Source organism: Centropristis striata, chromosome 17 (assembly GCF_030273125.1).
Source record: "Centropristis striata isolate RG_2023a ecotype Rhode Island chromosome 17, C.striata_1.0, whole genome shotgun sequence".
Taxonomy (NCBI): Eukaryota; Metazoa; Chordata; class Actinopteri; order Perciformes; family Serranidae; genus Centropristis; species Centropristis striata.
This window is the reverse complement of record NC_081533.1, coordinates 1,095,441-1,118,024: the sequence shown is the minus strand read 5'-3', so window position 1 is coordinate 1,118,024 and position 22,584 is coordinate 1,095,441. Positions and strand designations below refer to the sequence as shown.

At 40.3% G+C, this 22,584-nt stretch overlaps 1 pseudogene; it reads left to right on the top strand.

Annotated features, from left to right (window-relative positions):
- Positions 1 to 22,584, top strand: part of LOC131988994 (scavenger receptor cysteine-rich type 1 protein M130-like) — a 912,635-nt pseudogene that overhangs the window by 241,420 nt on the left and 648,631 nt on the right.

The window sequence follows — 22,584 nt, the reverse complement described above, 5'->3', positions numbered from 1 at the left end:
AATAAAAATAGATGGAGTTGAAATAGAAAGAGTTCATGAAATAAAATTTTTGGGTGTAACCATAGATGACAGAATCAATTGGAAATCAAATATCAAACATGTACAAAGTAAAGTCGCAAGAACCATTGCAATAATAAACAAAGCAAAAAAAGGTCTTGGATCAGAAATCACTCCACACTCTCCACTGTTCTCTGGTCTCACCATACTTTCAATAATGTGCTGAAGTTTGGGGGAATAACTATAAAACATCTCTACAGCCATTAACCATCATGCAAAAAAGGGCAATACGGATCTTTAACAATGCTGGCTATCAGGAACACACAAACTCATTATTTCTACAGTCCAAATTACTAAAATTTACTGACATTGTGGGCTATCAAACAGCTCAAATAATGTTCAAAGCAAAAAATTATGTATTACCAATAAATATACAGAAATTATTTAGTATTCATGAGGGGAGTTATAATTTAAGGGGTAAAAGTAACTTTAATTTAGCGTTAATTCGCACAAACAGGAAGGGTTTTTGTGTGTCAGTCAGCGGGGTGAGACTGTGGAACAAGCTCAATATGGAGCTGAAGCAATGTCCAAACATGAAACAGTTTAAAACGAGGAACAGAGACACTATTTTCCAGAGGTACATGGGTGAGGGAGATGTTGGGTAGCACCAAGTTCTATGAGGATACTGTGTTTATTTATTTTGATCTTTTTTACACTGGTTGTCATTTTGTGTTGTTGTTCTTTTCCTTGTGTTGTTGTTTCTTTTCCTTGTGTTGTTGTTCTTTTCCTTTTGTTGTTGTTTCTTTTCCTTGTGTTGTTGTTTCTTTTCCTTGTGTTGTTGTTTCTTCTCCTTTCATATGTATGTGTGCGTGTGTTTGGGTATATATCCAAATGTGGGCGCGTGTATGTATGTTTGTATGTATGTATAATTTTGCTGTATAGGTAAATTATATTTATGTTTTTGTAATACAAGACATGTTTAGACAAGGATGTTAACTTGTCATATTTAAGGAGAGGGGGTGGGAGTTTATAAGTTTTACTTCTTCTCACTCCTTTTCGAATATGTATTCTGTCATGTTAATGTTTTGTCTGACTCTTTTTTTAATTTATTATTATTTGTTTTCATATTCAAAATAAACTTAAATCAAATCAAATCAAATCAAATCAAATCAAATGTAATCCCAGAACCTGTCCCAAGGGGTCACCCCTCCCCCCGTCATCACTTAATCTACTAAGCATACATAGGATGCAGTTTCAGTCATTGTCCTGACCCATTCTTTCACCTGTGGAATTTCTGATGCTTTCCAACACCTTAAAATAACTTGACAGGCTGTTGTTGTGCCTACTGAAATTACAGAAAAGCTACATTTAGTAATAATGGGTAACTGAGATTTATCCCCCAGTAAACAGAGTTCTGGGCTTGAGGGGACTTCTGCTCCGAGCCAGTTCCTCAAAATATTTAGAAATTGAGTCCAGAAAGGTCTGATTAACACACATTCCCACAAACAGTGGAGAAGGGTTCCAGTTACCCGTTTACATTTCCAGCACAAGTCATTATCCAGTAGTTTCATCCTAAACAGTCTCGATGGTGTGTAGTAGTATCTATGTAATACATTATATTGTGTAAATTTACCCCTTGCCTCTCTCACATATTTACCACAATCAGCCACAATTATTTCCCATCTATCACCTCTAATCTCTCCACCCAAGTCCCTCTGCCAAGTCATCTTTAACTGGTTAGAGTCATTACCAAGAGAAGAATTAGCAATTTTGTAAAATAGTGAGGCTTTTCGTTTTCCAAGTAGATCGTCAATGGTGCTTAAACCTTTAGAGTGCCACTGTTTCCAAAACACAGGTTTCTTCCCAATACAGACATCAGGATTATACCACAACCATGAATATCTTTGTAGAGTGAGTTTGAGTTTAAACATTTCATGTACCTTGCTCCAAACATCCTTTGAATGCAGAATTGGATTTGTAATGTTAGACCTTTTTTGTGATAATACCTCTATGGGTTGTAAAGGCAGGCATATCTCCTTTTCTACCTCCATCCAAGCTGCTTTACCCTCTGCAGCTGGCCAGTACCTTGCTATTTTGGCCATCTAAGATCTGGGAGGCCCAGCCCTCCCTTTTCTTTATGTGTACACAACTTTCTCAGTTTAATTCGTGGTCTCTTCCCACCCCACAGAAAATGTTTTATTATATCGTCCAATTGTCTAAAAGGGGTGGGTGGTATCTTTATTGGTAACATCATTGCCACATAACTGAACTGTGGGGCAACTATCATTTTTATAACATTAATTTTTCCCCACAATGTTAGTTTTAATTTTTTTTAATTAAGTTTGTTTTCAATCTATGAAGTGCATATTCTGCTTTTTTGTTATAAATCTCATGCAAAGAGTATTTAAGCTTCCATAGTTCTTGAAATTTCCACTTTGGAAAAGTGTTTTGACAGATCTAATTCTTTATCTTTTATCTCTTTTTCTAAATCTTTAATTCTGGTAAGATTCTCTTTTGTCTTTTTAGCAGCTTGTGCTATGAATTTCCCTCTTATATATGCCTTTGAGGCTTCCCACACAGTAGTTATTTCTTCAGGGCTACCAATGTTAATTGTCTTTATGTCACAGTTAGCCACATTGTCTGCCAGGGAAGTACTTATTAGAAAAAAATCTATTCTGAAATAAGTTTTATGGCAGTGGGAAAAGACAGTAAAATCCTTTACATTTGGGTTTGTCAACCTCCATATATGATAATAATAATAATAATCCATTTTATTTATAAGCGCCTTTCAGAACACCCAAAGTCACTTTACAAAAAAGCATAAAATAATTTAAAAACAGTGGTGCAGAGGTCAGGAGGGAGATTGTTCCAGAGCCGGGGAGTAGAGCAGCTGAAGGCTCTACTGCCCATGGTGACGAGGCGGGCAGGAGGGACAGAGAGCTGGAGGGTGGAGGAGGAGCGGAGTGAGCGGGCAGGAGTGGAGACGTGGAGGAGGTCCGAGATGTACGGTGGAGCCAGGTTGTGAAGCGCTTTGAAGGTGATGAGGAGTATTTTGAAGTTGATCCGGTGTTTTATTGGAAGCCAGTGGAGTTCTTGTAGGATGGGGGTGATGTGGTGATGGTGGGAGTCGGGTTATGATGCGTGCCGCAGAGTTCTAGAGGAGCTGCAGTTTCTGGAGGGATTTCTTAGGGACACCAAAGAGCAGGGAGGTGCAGTAATCAATCCGGGAGGTGACGAGACTGTGGACGAGGATGGCAGTGGTGTGTGGAGTGAGAGAGGGACGGAGACGAGAGATGCTGCGTAGGTGGAAGTATGCAGACCGGGTTAAGTTATTGATGTGAGTGAAAAGAGAAAGTACTGTCGAGGATGACACCCAGACTCTTTACCTGAGGGGAGGGAGGGACAATGGAGTTGTTGATGGAGATGGGGGAACTGTCAGATTTGGAGAGAGTGGAAGAGGTGCCTACCAGGAGGACTTCAGTTTTAGAGCTATTAAGTTTGAGGAAGTTGGAGGAGAACCAAGAATGGATTTCTTGCAGACAGAGGGTAAAGGAGGTCGGTGGAAGGGATGAGGAGGGTTTGGTAGAGAGGTAGAGCTGGGTGTCATCCGCGTAGCAGTGGAAAAGTATGTTATGCTTGCGAAAAATCTGACCGAGAGGGAGTAAGTAGATAATGAAGAGGAGGGGCCCCAGGACAGATCCCTGGGGCACACCGGCAGGAACAGGGAAAGTGTGGGACTTGTGGGATTTCAGTTGGATGAATTGTGTGCGGCAGGAAAGGTAAGAAGTGAACCAGGCGAGGGGTGTGTGTGTAATGCCTATGGATGAAAGTCTGTCCAGGAGGGTGTTGTGTGAGATGGTGTCAAAAGCGGCTGTGAGATCGAGAAGGATGAGTATGGAGAGAAAACCAGAATCAGAGGCTATGAGAAGGTCATTTGTGATTTTGAGGAGTGCTGTTTCGGTGCTGTGGAGGGGATGGATTGAAACTGCTCGTAGATATTGTTGGTGGTAAGGTGGTTGTGTAGTTGAGAGGCAACAGATTTTTCAAGGATTTTTGAGATGAATGGAAGATTGGAGATGGGACGCAGATTATTAAAATTTGTGGGATCCAGGCCAGGTTTTTTCAGAATGGGTGTGACAGTAGCTGTTTTTAGTGAGAGGGGGACAGTTCCAGAAGTAAGTGAGGAATGGATGATGTTGGTGATGAGGGGAGCAAGGGAAGGAAGGCAAGTTCTGACGAGAGTAGTGGGGAGTGGATTGAGCGGACAGGTGGAGGGTTTAGATTTTAGAATAAGTTGAGAAATGGCTTGGACAGAGGGGAGAATTAAACTAGAAATTGAGCTGTGTAGGGATGAGTGGGGGCCAGGAACATCCACTCCAGAGACTGCAGCTGAGGTCAGGTGTTGGTGGATTTTGGTGATTTTGGAGATGAAAAAGGTCATGAGTGAGTTGCAGAAATCAGCAGAATGCATATGGAGGGGAAGAGAGTCAGGTGGTTTTGTAATATTTGTGAGGAGAGAGAAGAGAGTTTTGGAGCTATGTTGATTTGAATGAATTAAACCGGAGTAATATGCAGATTTGGCTGAAGAGAGACTGTCCTTGTAGTGCAATACATGGTTATTGTACATTTCTTTGTGAATGGTGAGTCCGGTTTTACTGTAGAGGCGTTCCAGTTGTCGTCCTTGGGATTTCAGATGGCGGAGGGCGGGGGTGAACCAGGGTGCAGAGCGAGAGAAGGAGACGGGTCTGGTTTTAAGTGGAGCATGTGAGTTGAGGAGGTTATGGAGATTTGAGTTGTAGTGTGAAACCAGGTCTTCAGGTGAGCTGTTGGGATCAGTGTTGGGAAAATTGTGAATGTCAGATGTAAATGTGTCAGTGTTGATGTCCTTGATTTTGCGTAATGAGATGGTGCGGGGGAGGATGATTTTGGACAGAGAGATGTTGATGTTGAAAGTGATGAGCATGTGGTCAGAGTATGGGAGTGTGTGTGGCTTGCACTCAGTGGGTTTGACACCTGAGCAGCAGACAATGTCCAGTATATGACCTTTACAGTGTGTTGGGAAGTTGATGTATTGTTGCAAAGCAAAACAATCTAAACAGGATGAGAGGTCTTTTGAGAGAGAGTTTGTATTATTGTCCACATGAATATTAAAGTCCCCGAGGATAATGGTGTTATGGGAGAGAGAAGACAGATGGGTGAGGAGGTGAGAGAAGTCATTTATAAAGTCCTTGTTGTATTTTGGTGGGTGGTAGATGGTGGCAATAATTGTGGGAGAGGGTCCAGGCAGAAGTGAGGCAGAGTACTCGAAGGAGGAGAACACAGGAGCAGCAGGTACAGGAACGACTTTCCAACTCTTGCAGTGTAGCATCGCAAGACCTCCGCCCCGGCCGCATGCATGGGGCTGCGAGATGTAAACAAACCCCGGCGGAGCGGAGTCGTTGAGAGAGGAAAAGTCATTAGGCTGCTGCCAAGTTTCAGTCAGGCATAGAAAATCCAGCTGTCGGTCAATAAGGACATCACGGACCAGATGCCCCTTGCTGCTAAGAGAGCGGATGTTGAGGAGACCGAAGCTGACGGTGGAGGTGGTGGTGCTGCTCTTAGCCGCGGAGTTAGCCGACCTAGCAAGGCTGGACAGGACAGAGTGGTTGACATCTCAAGCAGTGTTACGGGAGCGGCGGCGAGTTGTGGACCAGATCGTCTTTATGGAGTGAGAGTCGCTGTACTGAAACTTACGTCGAGATCCACGATGAGTGTATCTCCGACGAGGCTGGAAAGCGATGTCCGGGGGGATGTCGAGCCCAGATACTGATCGTGAGGAGGAGATGAGATAGCGACGTTTGAGGAGTTCTGCGGCAGAGTACTGGAGGAGTGCAGCCCCTGAAGAAACCTGGCCTAGATCGCAGTGTACTGGCCAATTTTAGGCCTATCTCCAAGCTGCCCTTTATCTCTAAGGTCTTGGAGAAGGTCGTATATGGTCAGCTACAGTCTTTTCTTGATGTACATGGTGTCCTGGAGGTGTTCCAATCTGGTTTTAAAACTATGCATAGCACTGAGTCAGCTCTACTCAGAGTTTTTAACGACATCCTCCTGGCAAATGACTCTGGTGACTATGTAGTACTTGTTCTGTTGGACCTGACTGCAGCGTTTGACACTGTGGACCATAGCACCCTAGTGGCTCGGTTACGCCACCTAGTTGGCATCAGTGGTACTGCGTTGCAGTGGTTCAAGTCCTACCTGACTGACAGAAGTTTTAGTGTAAGCCTTGGTACCTCAGAGTCCAGCCCTGCTCCACTGCTGTATGGGGTTCCACAGGGGTCAATTTTAGGGCCCCTGCTTTTTTCTTTGTATTTACTGCCTTTGGGCTCCATCTTGAGAAAGCACGGCATCCCTTTTCACTGCTACGCTGACGACAGTCAGATATACGTGCCGCTGAAGAAAAAAGATGTTTTCTCCCTCACACCGCTCCTGTCTTGTCTCAAAGACATCAAGGCCTGGATGGCCTTGAACTTTTTAAATTTTAATGAGCAGAAAACAGAAGTGATGGTGTTTGGCCCTAGTGGCTCTTGTGTGACCCCTCCTTTTGACTTGGGCCCTCTGGCAGATTTTTTAAGACGGAATGTGTTAAATTTAGGTTTTAAGATGGACAGTGATTTTAAATTAGATCGTCAGATTAGTGCTGTTGTGAGGTCAAGCTTTTTCCACATCAGGCAGCTGGCTAAGGTGAAGCCTTTTCTCACACACAAGCACTTTGAAACAGTAATCCATGCCTTCGTTACATCTCGGCTGGATTACTGTAACTCACTTTACCTTGGAGTCAGCCAGTCCTCCCTCGCATGGGTCCAGTTAGTGCAAAACGCTGCCGCTCGCCTCTTAACTGGAGTTCGTAAGAGGGAGCACATAACTCCCATCCTGGCCTCCCTCCACTGGCTGCCTGTGCATTTTAGAGTCCATTTTAAGATTATTTTATTTGTTTTTAAATCTTTAAATGGTCTCGCCCCACTGTACCTCTCTGAGCTCCTCCACCCCTACGCTCCTGCTCGGTGCCTCAGGTCAGCTGATCTGCTGCTCCTGGAGGTACCGAGGTCTAAACGGAAGCTGAGAGGGGACAGATCTTTTTCTGTTGCAGCCCCTAAACTATGGAATGAGCTACCTTTGCACATCAGACAAGCCTCCTCACTGTCCATTTTTAAAACTCATCTTAAAGCCTATTTTTATTCCTTGGCTTTTAACCACGCATGAGACTCTTGCGGCTGTGGTTGTTTTAAAGTGCTTTACAAATAAAGTTGAGTTGAGTTGAGTTGAGCTGCATTTGTTTGCAAGTGGACGAGGGACAGGAAGAGCCAGATGACCGCAAGCCAGCGTGTTGTATGGTAAATCCACATCGTTTCCCAGGAGGGGAATACGAGCCAGGAAGGGGTCCCAGGTAGGAATACTTCCAAAAGTCATCCACAAATGCGACTGACAGTAATAAAATGATGTCAGTACAGCATACAGACCAGTAATCCTTTAGTTCGAGGTCAATCACGACATCCAATAAAGAATAGACAATGTTTTATTTTGTTTGGTTACCGGTGAGCAGCGGCGACAAGGCGCGCCAGCGTTCACCCGACCGGAATATCTATTAGTCCCACATCACTTTTCAACATATGTAAGGCCTCTCTCTCCTTAGTCATGGGAGGAGGTCTGAATAAACTCCTATCCAGTACTGGGTCCATAACTTCGTTAAAATCCCCAGCTAGAACAATTCCACCCTCAGTGTCTCCTAGTATTTTGTTTACGTTGTGGAAAAAATTGGGATGTCCCTTATGTAACATATATGCTCCTAATAATGCAAGAGGCACTCCCTCGACCACTGCTTCAACACAGATAATCCTTCCCTCTGCATCTTTAGTTTGTTTTGGCAAAATGAAACTTATGTTTTTGTGAACCAAAATCAGAAAGCCATTACGTCTGTTTGAGAATGAGCTATGGAATATATGTCCCACCCATCCTGCTTTAAATTTCTCTGCTTCCAAACCTTGCATGTGGGTTTCCTGTATTAGAACAATGTCTGCCTGATTGTTTTTCAAAAATGATAGTATCTTCCTCCTTTTAATAGGACTACTGCATCCATTTATGTTCCAAGAAATAAACTTAACTGGTCTACTAGTCATGTCTTTCTTTCCCTTCTCGATTAAAGATGAATAATAATAATGATAATATCAATAGGAAATTTAATAAAAATATATATATATAAATATATACATACATACATACATACATACATACATACATATAAAAAGGAGAGACAGGAGGAAGATGAAATAAGTACTCTGTGCTTTGAATGTCTACCTGTAACCATTTGTAGTGGAGAATGTTATAATTTTTTGTTCCATATAATAATCACTTATTACCCCGTACCTGCCTGTCTTTGAACAAATATAACGAGACCACAATGTAACAATGCAAACTGAACTTGCACATGAATATGAAGCAAAAGGTGTATGTGTTCTTTTTAATTTTGATGTTAAATGCAGTTACATTAAATTAAAATCATTTTTTCGAGTGTAAAAACTAGCATGTGGTCTCATTTCTATGCATATGCAACATGATGTAGATTCAGTGTGTGTGCATGACTGCTTGAAATAAGGAGCGGGGTCGGAGCCACCAAGAGTTAGAAACAGCCTGCTAGCTGCTGCATCTGAGTTGGACGAGCTGCTGGAGACGATGCACCTGTACTGAGAAAAGCTGCAGCATGTTGCCAATGACAGAATGAGATGGAGAGATCTGACTGCAGCCTTGTTATGTTTAAAGGAGATAAAGAGGAGTAAAGTTAGTAAGGTAGAGGAAAACGTTGAGCTGTAGCCATGAATCCAAATGTCTGCTGCTGACTGTTAGCTAGCTTTAACTTGAACCGTTATCGTTCTCATCAGTCGAGTGTGAACTAACTGTTAATGTTCACATTAATACTAGCGAGCTCAACGTTACCTCACTGACTTGGGTTGAATTCTGTTACAGCTGCATCTGTCGTGAGGTCAGAGGATGGTTCACGTCCTGGATGTGTGTGTGTGTGTGTGTGTGTGTGTGTTGCACAAATCGTGCAGTCGGTTTCACTGTATTGTAATGTTAGACAGTTTCTTTTCTGTCTAATATCTGCACTAAATGAGTTTCATCCTCCCTGATACGAGGATGTGACTCCACTAAAGCTCTGCTAGCAGCCGGGTTTACAATACATTTCTCTCATTCATGATGTCATAGATGATGTCACTGACAGGCTTACCTGAACAGACGAGACCCAGGATAGACTGAGAGGAAGATGAAGATGCACACTCCCTCAGAGCAGATCCAGACTGGACACATTCAGAGCTGATCCCCCACACAGATCTGGACTCCCATCTCCGTTCTAGAGAAACAGCAGAACCACAGTCTAACTCTCTGCAGGCAGCTGCTGCTTCCTTCAGGGTCCAGCCATAGTCAATCACTGGTCTCCATTCTCCTTCATGTTTCAGCTCCAGTGTTCCTGCACAGCGACTGTCTCCTCCCACCAACCTGACAGGCTCTGAACACAATCAAGAGAGTCATCAGTAAAAGAATAAAGTGAGTTTGATGAGAACAGAAATGAACCAAATGAAATCTGCAGCTCCTCTTCTACCTGAGCAGGTGAGTCCAACAGCTCTGCCAGGTGAGCAGGTGTTTCTATCTGAGCCTGAGCTTCTACAGTCCAGGAGAGCAGACTCATCTCCTCCACACTGGAATTCTTTGCTCCACATTGGAGCCTCCCCTTCTCCATAGAGCGCCCCCTGGAGGACTGAAGGAGCCCCACAGCCAAGCTCCCTGCAGACCACATCTGCATCCTGCTGGTCAAAGCCAGCTTCACACACTGAGGACCAGCTCTGGCTAGACTGGTCAGACTTCAGCTCCAGTCTGCCTGAGCACAGACTGGTCCCATTCACCAGCCTGACAGAGTCTGGAGAGGAGAGAGAAGAGAAACAGAGAGGTAACAGACACCAGACACAGAATAAAAAGATGTCATGAAACAACAAATCAATGATTCAAACTGGATGGAGCAGAATTCCAACATTGGAACAATAACACGTTTGAATGTTTTCAAACCACACAACATCACAGACCTGTTGACTTGTACACATTTTGTGTAGCAGGAACACATAGTGACATGAAAGTACAGTTGTATGATCTGTAGCTCCTAAACTACGCTAAAAGCTGATCACACCTGGAGGTCAATTGTGTACTTGCAGTACTCAGGTCTAGATGGGGCACGCTCTGCTGCGACAGAACACACTGAACTCCGTCTGACTGGTTATTTTTGCGTCGTGTTACATCCAACTTGTGTCTTCGTGTTCTGTTAAATGTTCTATGTTAAGTTCCACACTTGGCTGACCAAACATGAGTCGGAACTACAAGGCCATCTTCATTTTACTCAGCTTTTTATGGCTGATTGGTGACGACCTTACACTGCTGTCAGACACTGGCTACCGGTGTTTGCTGAGTTATGCCTGCAGAGATCTGCTGCCCCTCGCAGGAGCACCACAGCAAAAACTACATTGCAATGATTTCTCCTGTAAAGTCTGAATTAAAAACCTTATAAGACTCTTTGTGTGCTTCATCAATAGTGATATTGATGAGTCTAAACTTTGATAAACTAAAGACAGCAGGTTATATGTTTTATTAGACTCAGCTGGGTTTTTGTCAAAGTCGATCAAATATCTGTTGATAATACCATTTCATTCCTGTAGCAGTTTTATTTATTTTAGATGCATCATCCCTAAATCATCTTACCTTGTTTTTAAATGAATGTAACTCACACTATCTAATGGCCCAATATATGTGCTGAGATAAAGTTATGGATGCAATATGCAGAGGTGGGACTATATTTTATTACCTGCCGAGATCTGCATCGTTCCTTTCTCAGACCAGGTAAGTATTAATGTATGAACTGTCCTCTCAAAACAGTCTAAAATATGAGCCGGTAAAAGCATTTCACTCCTGGATATCCAGAGACAAAGTTAGGAGGACACGCATTATATGGCAAGACTTGTATTTTACTTGATCTGGAGTTTATTAAGTTATAACTTTATTGTTATAACAATATATTTTCAGGTTTGCACAATATATTTATCATGTTATTACGTGAAATTATCTTGTTATTTTAAGATAATGATATTTTCATGTTATTAAGGTTAGTAACATACACTTTACACATATTCAAACGGCAGACCACAAACCAATGGGTGACGTCAAGGTGACTACGTCCATTACCTGAACAGGTGAGATCCAGGATGTAGGAAGAGGAAACTGATAGAGCTATACACTCCCTCAGAGCAGATCCAGACAGGACACAGTCAGAGCTGATCCTCCACACAGATCTGTCTGAGGACTCCTTTCTCCGTTCTACAGAAACAGCAGAACCACAGTCTAAGTCTCTGCAGGCAGCTGCTGCTGTTTTCAGGGTCCAGTCAGATTTATAATCAATCACTGGTCTCCATTCTCCTTCATGTTTCAGCTCCAGTGTTCCTGCACAGCGACTGTCTCCTCCCACCAACCTGGCAGGCTCTGAACACAAACAAGAGAGTCATCAGAAAAAGAAGTTAATTTAATTTGAATTAAACAGCTACAGCAGCTGCTTATTCTGCTTAAATGATTTATTATTTCTCTGTTCTCTATTTTATATTTCTCTTCTCTACCTGTTGAGTTGAGTTTTCCTTCAGCCTGGAGTCCTGACAACAAAATCAGAAGATAAATATCAGAATAAAGCAGCATGATTGGAGCTGTGGACAGAATGAACTCTCTCAGGTTGTTTTGTCAAGGTAATACTAGAAAACTAGAAAATTTCTTCTGGGGAAATTCTGAAAGGGCCACGGGGGCTACTGCCGGTGTGTGTACATTATGATGAGATTCTTCAGAGATTTATAACTATGCCCTTTAACCTCAAAATATGTGTGTGTGTGTGTGTGTGTGTGTGTGTGTGTGTGTGTGTGCGCGTGTGTTTGAAGCATATGTATGCATGTGTGAGGAGTGAGCGCGCTTACGCACGCGCGTGTGTGTGTGTGTGTGTGTATCTGTAACTGTAATCACAGCAAAGATGAAAGGCAATCAGATCAAAGCAATCAACAGAATTAACTGCCCAGTGACAGCAGAGGTGGACAGACTGGAATTTCTGGCCTCGAACAGAAAGCATTTTTGGCAAAACCATAATACGACTTCACTTTGAGCGTCCTGAGTTCTTCCTGAACCTCTACATATGTTGTTTTTTTCTTAAGAAAAATTTAAAAATGGCTTTGTTAGAGCAATCTAAAAAAACTAACATCTCCCTTTTCAGAAATCTTCCTGTGTTTTTAATATGGGAGCCAATGAGGCTATTGGTGGTGTGGGTGGATCATCTGTGCGTCCTACGCCCAAACTATAACTCTGACAGCTTTACCAGAGGATTGTGAGGGAGAAGACTAATTTTCCTACGTTTCTATGTATAAATTATTTCTGTAGAGTGGAATTTGCAGCCTGGAGCGCAGTTTTAAAATGTATTCTTTGACAATTTTTTCTCTCCCTCTACACTCTGGCGATGATGTCACACAATGTGAGACGAACATTGCGTGCAATACACACCCATTATAATCTCATAGTTTTTTATCAATCCCTGTTCAATGACCATGATCATTTTTGGAGAAATTCTAAGACCTATCAAAACGTGGATTAATACACCGATACACAAGACTTGTGTCTACTGTTTAAAGTTTAAATGGAGTCTCTAGGTGAAATTATGCCGGAGAAGTAGACGTTTAAAAATCTACAATTATTGTTCTTCTTTGCTGATTTTTTCCAGCCGTCCCATTCATTTCAATGCAAAATTTTGGGCAGTTTTTTGCGACTTACGTCGTGAAAATTCGTATTCTGTAGAGAAAAGTAATAGCACACTGATCCCGATCAAACCGCACAAGACATACATTAAATTCACTACAGTTGCATTATGATTAAAAAACAACTCCATTATTAAATGGATCAAGTGCATTAATACAGATTTTTTAATGTTTATAATAAATCATTGTACATTGTAGTTTGTAACTGTTAAAGATATTTATTCATCGAGCACTGACTGTTAAAAAATAATTCATTGTACATTTCAATTTGACTGTTGAAAAATAATCAATTACATACATTTAAAAATACTTTTTTGCACATTTTAGTACGTGAATGTCAAAACAATTCATTCCAGATTTTAATTTGTGATTAAAATAATAATTGTGCATTTTAATTTGCGACTTCTAAGAAAAAGATTGAACTTTTTTAGCTTTTAATGCTGAAATGATCATGTATTTTCAGGTCTACTAGAGTAGTGACATCTAATGCAGTGGACTTGTCAGTACTGCACATTTTCTGCAAAAAAAAAAAAAAAAGGCTACTTGCTTAAGCATTTCCGCTTAAAACATGGATGCCACACTCAGACATCCCCATTCCCATGCCTTCTTAAGGAATGCCTCTGCACATTTAATATTTTAATGCACTCAAAGTACAGTAGTAGTTTCATATTTTAAGGTCTTTAATTTGCTACAGTATTAATTGAATGATGGTCAGCTTAATGCTGCTATCCCTCTCCCTCCTTCCCCTCTCCATTTTTCAGGTTTTTGCTGAGTTTAATGGCGTTGCCAGTAAGGATATTGAAGGACACTCCTATGAAGCCCTAGACCAACACACACCACGCTTCATCGAGCTTTTCAAGTCCAAAAAAGGAACTACAGGACAAAAACTGACAGACCTGATGCAGCATGTTTCTTAAACCACAATATAACAGCTACAGGTAATGCAAGCAACTCCGGGACTCTTATTTTGAAGAGGACAAGAACAGAATACAGAATCCCCTTTATTGTCATTGCACAGAGTACAAGTACTTAGTACAGCGAAATTAGCCATCAACCCGTCCAAACGTATAAGAACACTCACAAACCATATGACAGAGGTGAACAGGACAGGAAGACAGAAGAGAGAGAAATACAGCACAACATGAGGAGAGGAAAGGAGGAGAAAACAATGAAAAAAACCTCACCAACGTACAATACACAATACACTTCACAACATGAACGGACTTATGACATGCCACCGGGGGGGGGGGGCAGCATAGTCAGGCAGCCATCATCCTGCAGCTATCGCAGCGCTGGACGTCTATGGGGGCTGTCTCGCTGGGGGAACGAAGCTTCGGAGGCGTGGGTTGGGGGGGTGTATGCTTATCTGTATATGTGGAAGTTCAACAGCAGACAGTCAACAGGTTGTGGAAGGTCGAGGGGGGAAGGGCGGGGGGGTAGCATCTCACTACAGGGCTCTACTGGGGAGATTAGCAGACAACGGCCTTGACGATGGGCTGTTGTTTGGGGAAGCCAGATAAAATGGAATTTGGACTGTGGGTGAAAGTGGCAGCGATTTCTGCTACTCATCCTCTCAATGGTAATAATGTCCCTGCTGTTTGAAGTTAATGTGCATTTGCCATTATGTTTCATTTTACTTTGCTTCTCAAAGTATAGGAACCCAACAAGCTACAGAACTCCAAATGAATAGGTCAGAATAGTTTTCTGAAAGAGAGATTTGTTCTTATGATATTCTTTTTGTAATTCTTTTAGGAACATAGTTTTTTTTTTATATAAGCCATGTTTGTTTAGAGGCTGTTTCTTTACTTTTCTTATCTAAAACTGGAACATGTTCCCAGGTCAGATGTTCAGTTCAATTTGAGCAAATGTTTTATTAAAACAATGTAGTGCAGATTCAAAACTGACTTGTTTTGCTCAGGAGTAGTCTTTTTCTCTCTTACATAATTGGGCAAATTGTTTATTGACATTGGTCGACTGTTGTTGGAAGGCACACCTGGATTGAATAGTTTGATTAATAAATTTAAGACATAAAGGAGGTTTGATCTCAGAAGGTAGTAAAGCTGGGCAAACACAATCCGTAACAGAGAGTAAAGTATGTTTGTCGTCAAACTACTGATTGTTCACTTCATATCAAGCATTAACAAATCACTCTCCAGCCCGTCAAGAGCCAATGTTTCTGGTAAATGCATTGTTGAGCATTTAAAAATAAATAGTCTACAGAGTTAATCCATGGAGTGTTTTCCATTCATTATGTTTTTGGGGGTCATTATTGTTAGATAATGAAATTAGCATGTGCTGTTGGAATTTCTAGTGTAGAATTATTTTAGGTCAAGAAAATTAAGTTGACATGAATATGGGTGATGAGCAACTGAAGCTTACAATTAATAATTTACTGTAATCTAATTCATTCAAGTTCATTTGAGCACTGCAAACTCAATATAAACAAGTTACTATAATCCAATTATTTAAGATAATATGATTACTGCTAACTCAATATAAACAAGTTACTATAATCCAATTATTTAGGTTAATGTAAGTACTGCACACTCACAATAATTAAGTAAATCAAATTTCATTTGTCTTAGTTAACATAAATTACTTTTTTAAGTAAAGTCAACTTATTATATTTAACAGTGCTGTTACTTCAAACAATATATCAAACTGACAGTAATGAAGACATTGTATTTCCTGTGGGTGCTTCACAATAAAAGCCTCTTGTGTTCGTCCAGCTGAGGTGTTTTTTAATGTGAAGCAGCAGCAGGAAATGTGTGTTAGCATCAGCTGTAACTTAATGCAGCTCTGTTGGGTTGCAGGAGAGTGAACAGGAAACAGTGAGGACTTCTTTATCTACTTTCTCTCTGTTTCATACCAACCCTGTTTAAATGTTGTCTGTAATCTGGTTCATGATGACCCTGACGGAGGCAACAAGTCGAAACACGTTGGTGTAAATAATGAAATAACCAGAAGAAGAGAATCAAAGCTTGATGTTGGTGTGTGTGTGAGCAGTTTGTTCTCTGATGTAAAGTTTCACTACAGATCATTAGAATAATAACACATCATGTTAAAGAGTGGTCCTACCTGAGCTCCACAGCAGCAGCAGCAGCAGCACCAGGTGATCCATGTTCAGGTAGACGTCTCTCTGCTCTGACTGTGTCACTGCTGTCCTCACTGTATATCTGCGTACAGAGGGAGGAGGAGCTTCACTCCGTCACATCCTGCCTCTCTGTCCCTCCTATCAGCTCCACCTCTCCAGGTCCTTCTGCTGCTGTGTCCTATCTGTCCACCAGGTGTCTTCAGGGCTCAGTTATACGGACGGAGTCTTCTGTCCGTATCTGTATCTTGTTCTGGTGACGTCACACTGAGCTAGAGTCTGCGTAGAAGTGACACAGAGGGGAGTTGTGGTATTGAGTTCCCGTCCAAACACTGACGTGAAAAGAAGCTGAAGACAGATGACAGATTACAGGACTGTGGTTTGTGTTTGCATGACAACCAGGGCAGGCTGAGACGCTCCTATCAGATTAAAGCTGTCAGTGTCAGCTTGTAGCAATGCTGTCATACTTCCGGGAACGCCCCGGACTCAAGCACGCCCTCTGTTCAGCAAATCACAAAAATGCAGGTATGGGGAATTCAAGATGGCGGCCCGCAGCTACTGAGGAGGAAGAGGTCTAGTCCGTCCAGTGTCTGCTCCTTTAGCCTGCCAATCCCTGGCAGCGGGTTTTCAGTCCGTGTTGTATTTTGTAGTGTTCGCTTCTTGGATTTATTCACTTGCTCCAAAACTCCTGGCTTCAACCCGATGGTCCTTCTCCGACATCTGCCGGCAACCGGGAGGTAAATCCGCGGTCAAAGCTGGTTTATTAGAAGCTGGAGGCGGCACTTTGTTTTTTAAAATAAAAGTTGGTCAACCAAAACCCAAACTGACTATTTTGTTTATTTATTGGGTACCTGAAGAGGACTATTTTTGGTTGAAAGAAAGAGACTATTTTTGGTGTTTTGGCTGTGTGAATTATGGGTTGTATTTGGGGGCACTGAATTGTATAATACACTGTGTTGAATTGCATATTCTTGTGTGTGTGTGTTTTGTGTTTAATGGGTCGCCTTTGGAAAAGGTTGCTTAATTTCTGGTTGTTAGTAGGGTCCATGCATGGGTAGGCATGGGTCCTGTGTAAGTTTGACGAATGAAAAATACAAAAGAAAATTGTCAGATTAGCTCTGACTGGCACCCCGGCACTGTCAAACTGATACAAGCTGATCATTTCCTGTCTTCACATCATCAGATATCCAACTAACCATCATATTAATTACTGACAAAAATATGATTTTACAATTGTTATTCAAGCAATTAACTACATGTGTTTGCTTTTATTTTGAAGGTGGGTCTAACGCGTTCCTACAATAATGCTTAGTAACCACTATTTTTTTACACTTAGTATGTTTTATGTAAGGCATCATATTTTGACAGCATTCTTGTAATTTCTGCGGTGGACTCTGTTAACACATCCATGTGCTCTTATTTTGAAAGCTACATGTGTTTGCTTTGATTTTGAAGGCGGGTCTAAAACATTCGTACCGTAATGTTAATAAACACTGTTTCATTACACTTAGTATGTTTTATTTAAGGCATCATATTTTGGCAGCATTCTTGTAAATTATGTGGTGGAGTCTGTTAACACATCCATATGTTCTTATTATGAAAGCTACATGTGTTTGCTTTTATTTTGAAGGCGGGTCTAACACGTTCCTACCATAACGCTTAGTAACAACTATAGTTAACTACAGTTGCAACATTCTCCCAGTAGGCAGCATCCTTGTACTATATGTTGGCACTCACTCAAATATATCTAGATATCATTGATTTCTATTGTTGATATTGATCACTTTTCAAATTGTTTTTATTTCAGCTTCTAAAATGTAAACATCCGCACATTTAGTGTTTAACATGATTGTAAACTGAATAGCTTTCAGGATGTTTACTGTGATGTTTCTTTCTTTCTTTATGAGATGTTGGAGAGGGAAGAACTGGCTGGTGAACCCTGAAATATCTGCTTTATGGGGTAAAATAATAGTTCCTCCTCAGGTGGAACAAAAAGACATTTAGCAAGGTGTCCTGAAATTTACCTGCTCACTCTCAGGCTTTGTGTCCGTCACAGTGGACAGGAATAGGTCATTACATTCGTTTTTAAGTGTTTTTTTCTGCAGCTCTTCCTGATGACGTAACTGGGAAAAAACTGCACATTTTCTGTTGTTTTATTCTGCGTTCAAATAACTTTCAAACATTTCCTGTTCTATGTTGTAGTGGGTTTGATCAATGCAGTGCAAGTTTTGTGCTCTGATGAATATTAAGAAATAAAGAACTGAAAAAGTTGGATCAAACAACATGTGGAAATTATATAAATGGTTATAAAATACATATTTAGGTGATTACACTTAAATACTAAATACTAGCAAATGATAAAAGGTTTGTTAGACCAATGTTTTCTTTTTGTTTAATCACCCTTCAACTGTTTAGTGTTGATGGTGTAATAAACCTTTAAACTGATAGAACTGATGGTGTAATAAACCTTTAAACTGATAGAACTGATGGTGTAATAAACCTTTAAACTGATAGAACTGATGGTGTAATAAACCTTTAAACTGATAGAACTGATGGTGTAATAAACCTTTAAACTGATAGAACTGATGGTGTAATAAACCTTTAAACTGGTAGAACTGATGGTGTAATAAACCTTTAAACTGATAGAAAACACATACACACACACACACACACACACACACACACACACACACACACACACACACAGACTCTTCTTCCATAGACAGATTGTTGAGGGACTCAGTGTAAAGTTTGACCTGCTGGGGGGAACTAAACGAATTCTTCGTCCATGCAACATCAGAGTCACTCAAAATGTCTTGAAAATCAGTCCAGAACCTGTTGCTATATTTCAGTCTGGACCCAAGTGGGAGAGCAACATTTCTCTCTGTTCAGCCATGTTGCCTAGCCTAGTAAATCACCAGGCACATGGAGCGGAAAAAGGAGACGTGCATTTGGAAAAACTTGAGTCAAACAGAGCAGAAAAATGTGAAACGCATAAAGCACAAAGCTGAAAAATGTGAGTTTGTTAGAGCGGAAGAATGTGACACACGGAGAGGTGGAAGTGTTGTTGTGATCTTTAGCTGCTAAAGTGTTGTTGTGTTGCCATAGTTGGGGGTTGTCAGGTGGTTTTCTGGAGAAATGGCGTTCTCTGAGACGCCATCTCCGTCTAGCAGGCAGGAAGTGAGGACGGTCCTGCTGGATAACAGCGTCACAGTGGAGCTTCTGTTGGCATCTGAACAGGTCGGGCAGGAGAAATCATCTTTTGTTGCCCTTTTCCTAACTAAGAGAAACAATACAACAGATTCTTCACAAGCACATGAAATCATCTGGGGCTTCATGTATCAAACAGTGCGTAGCTTTCATACTGAAAGATGGCGTACTCCCAAAACTAGGAAAGTACATACGCAAACTCACCTCCACATGTATCAAACTGTTCTTACGCCAGGTTCAGCACACCTTTCCTTGATACATCCCAACCTGCGTGGAACAAAGCGCACATGCACGAGCCACCAGCCACGCCCCGGCTCCTCCCCAAAATGAATACGCAAATGACATGCAAATGACTATAAATCGCCGGCATGCCCGCTGATTATCGACAAAACAACGACAAATCAACTTACTGCCACTGCGCGCGAGGTGGACGTGGTGATCTCCGGTGTGGAGGCAGGAAAAATTAGCTTTTTAGTGCCTCAGGTGTGGGATCAGAAACAAGGTGTCACTGTGGCTGTTAACCAGCCGGACCAGAGAGCTGCACCATGACAGAAGGGTCCCTCCACACACGCTCCTTCTAAACGCCACCGTTATTGAACGAGGTCAGAGCCGTTAGAGCTGCCAGTGCGTAATGCGTGCCAATATAATTTTTACGCATCAGTTTATAAGCCACACTTAACTTGTTGTCCCAATTAAACATCACATATGGGATCAAATATGCACCACACCTGACTTATTCTGGAAGGATTTCCAACACACGTTTTTTCTCCGGGGAGAGGGATCTGTGCGTCATGGATCGCTGTTCACCTGCAGCGTTAACATCTCCATGTTAAACCAAAGGAGAAACGGTCGGCGATCGGGACTTTGACACAGTAATTAAGGCAGGTTATCTGTGAAAAATGTGTGCGCTCCATAATCAGAATCACAAGTACTTTATTGGATATTCGGTATATATAAAAAATAGTGGAAATAGCAGAATATATAGACTTAAGAAAATATACAATCTTAACATCAAAACATATGGACTTCAACATACTATCATTGCACAATTAAGCAGCACTACGCAGGTGAAGTCTAAAATATGAAAATAGATGGAAAAGAAAACATCTATACCCTCATATTTAGAACGGGTTATTGATGGTGGAAAAAGGCATTTTCCTTCCATTTTCCGAGAGCTATGAACTATAAAAATAATGTCAGTTGTGTGTAGTATGAGTTTAGACATGAAAGACGTTTTAAATATAGCATAAAAGACAGTAGTTTCTGCCAAACAAAAGTTTGCGGTGCCACCGCACATTCTCACGGCACCTCGATAGGTTGCGGAGCGGTCCGCACATTCTCACGGCAAGTTCACTTTTCATACATGTGGCGTGTGCGGAAAAAACAGCGTACCCAATGTTTTTTTGCGTACGCAGCGTTGATACATGAGGCCCCTGTTTATTAAAGTGATTCATGTTGTTTGTACATAGTCGATGCTGCTGATACATTTATTACAGTGATCTTCATCATTTCATCTCTCTGTGTATCCAAGCTTCCAGCAAACAAACAACTTATGACCACATTTTGTCTCTAAATCCTTTAAGTACAAAAGTCATCAAAAATATTCATTAAAATATGAAGCAAAAATAATCTTCTATGGTATATGAAAGCAAAATCCTCAATGCATCATTTAGTGAAATTCTTAAGAATTAAAAAAAAAAGTAAATTCCTGAAGTACAATAAATAGGCAAAGTTTTAATGAAATAAGCAAAATCCTTCATATAAAAAATCCTGAGAACAAGATGAATTTAAATTCTTATTAAATAAAAACAATATCTTTTTCAAAGAATTTATTAAATTGCCAAAGTACAAAAATAACTCAAATTCTCATGAAATGATGAAATTTCAATTCTCTAATCACAAAAGTAAATGTTTGTAAGTACAAAAAGAGCCAAATTTACAATAAAATAAGCAAAATACTTCATAGAAAACAAACGTTAAAAAATATCGAAAATTCATGAAGTACAATATTAAATGCTGAATTCGAAAGTACGAAAATAGTCAAAGTTCCTCTGAAATAAGCAAAATCTTAAGTCGTTGTTAACTTAGCAACTTTGTCTCTATATTTAGACTATTCAGACCCTCTAGAGACTCTTTGTCTCTATATTTAGACTATTCAGACCCTCTAGAGACTCTTTGTCTCTATATTTAGACTATTCAGACCCTCTAGAGACGCTCTAGCGACAAGCGACAAATCTAGCGACTTTTTCTGGTGTTATTGGAGACTTTTGGAGACTCATTCCTACTATTCTTAATGAGTATGGCCGTCCCAAAGCAGTCACAAGCGGCCCAGTCCTCCATGTCTTATTCACAAAAGTAATTAAATTCCTGAAGTACAAAAAATGATCAAAGTTAAAATGAAAAAAAAGTAAAAACCTTTATCTTAAAAAAAACACACTGATTATATTAAAAATGATACAATGTCCTGAAGTATAACACAAAAAACCCCACAATTATTTAAATGTAATTCATAAAGTAAAAATAGTACACAAAATTCTTTTGAAAAGAGCAAAATCTTAAGTATAAAAATATGCAGAACCCTATATATATATATATATATATATATATATATATATATATATATATATATATAAAAACAAGATCCTAAGTACAACACTAATTGTTATTCTTGTAAAATTAAAAAAACAAATCTTATTGAAATATCAAGTAAATTCTAAAAGTATAAAAATAACTCAAAATATTTTGAAACAATAAAATTCCATTCCATTAATCACATTAGTAAGTACATTCCTAAAATACAAAAAAATAGTCAGTTATAATAAAAAAAACAAATTCCTAAATTAATCCCTATTTAGTACAAAACTAAATGAAATTCTTATGAATAAAAAAAATGCTCAAATGAATTTGTAAATTCCCAAAATACAAAAAAATTGAAATTGAAATTCTATGAAATTATAAAAATCCTCAATTACAACATCAACTGAATTCCTAAAATAGAAAATAGGAAAAGTTCTTATAAAATAAGCAAAATCCTTTTGATAACAAAAACTAAGTAAAACTAAGTACAACATTTTGTGAAATTCTTTTGAAATAAAAAAATCCTGAAATACAAAAGTAACTAATTCTCAAGAAATAATGAAATTACTTAAGTAGAAAAACTCAACTGATGAAATCAGTAAAATCCTTTGTGATAAAAAGAAGGTAATCCTGATGGACAGCCTGATGACCTATGGCTAAGCCCCGCCCCCAAACGCGATGAGCCAATCACAGTGCGCATAGCTAACCCAATACACTGGGACATTCTCTGCTTCCACGTCCATTGAAATGCATTGGAGCTAGTCCGTTTTCATTTTTTTTGGTATGTTTTTTCTTGACATTTTAAGTTTAAATGATCAAACGGTGTTCATGGGGTACATGCAACTCTGACACTAGGTA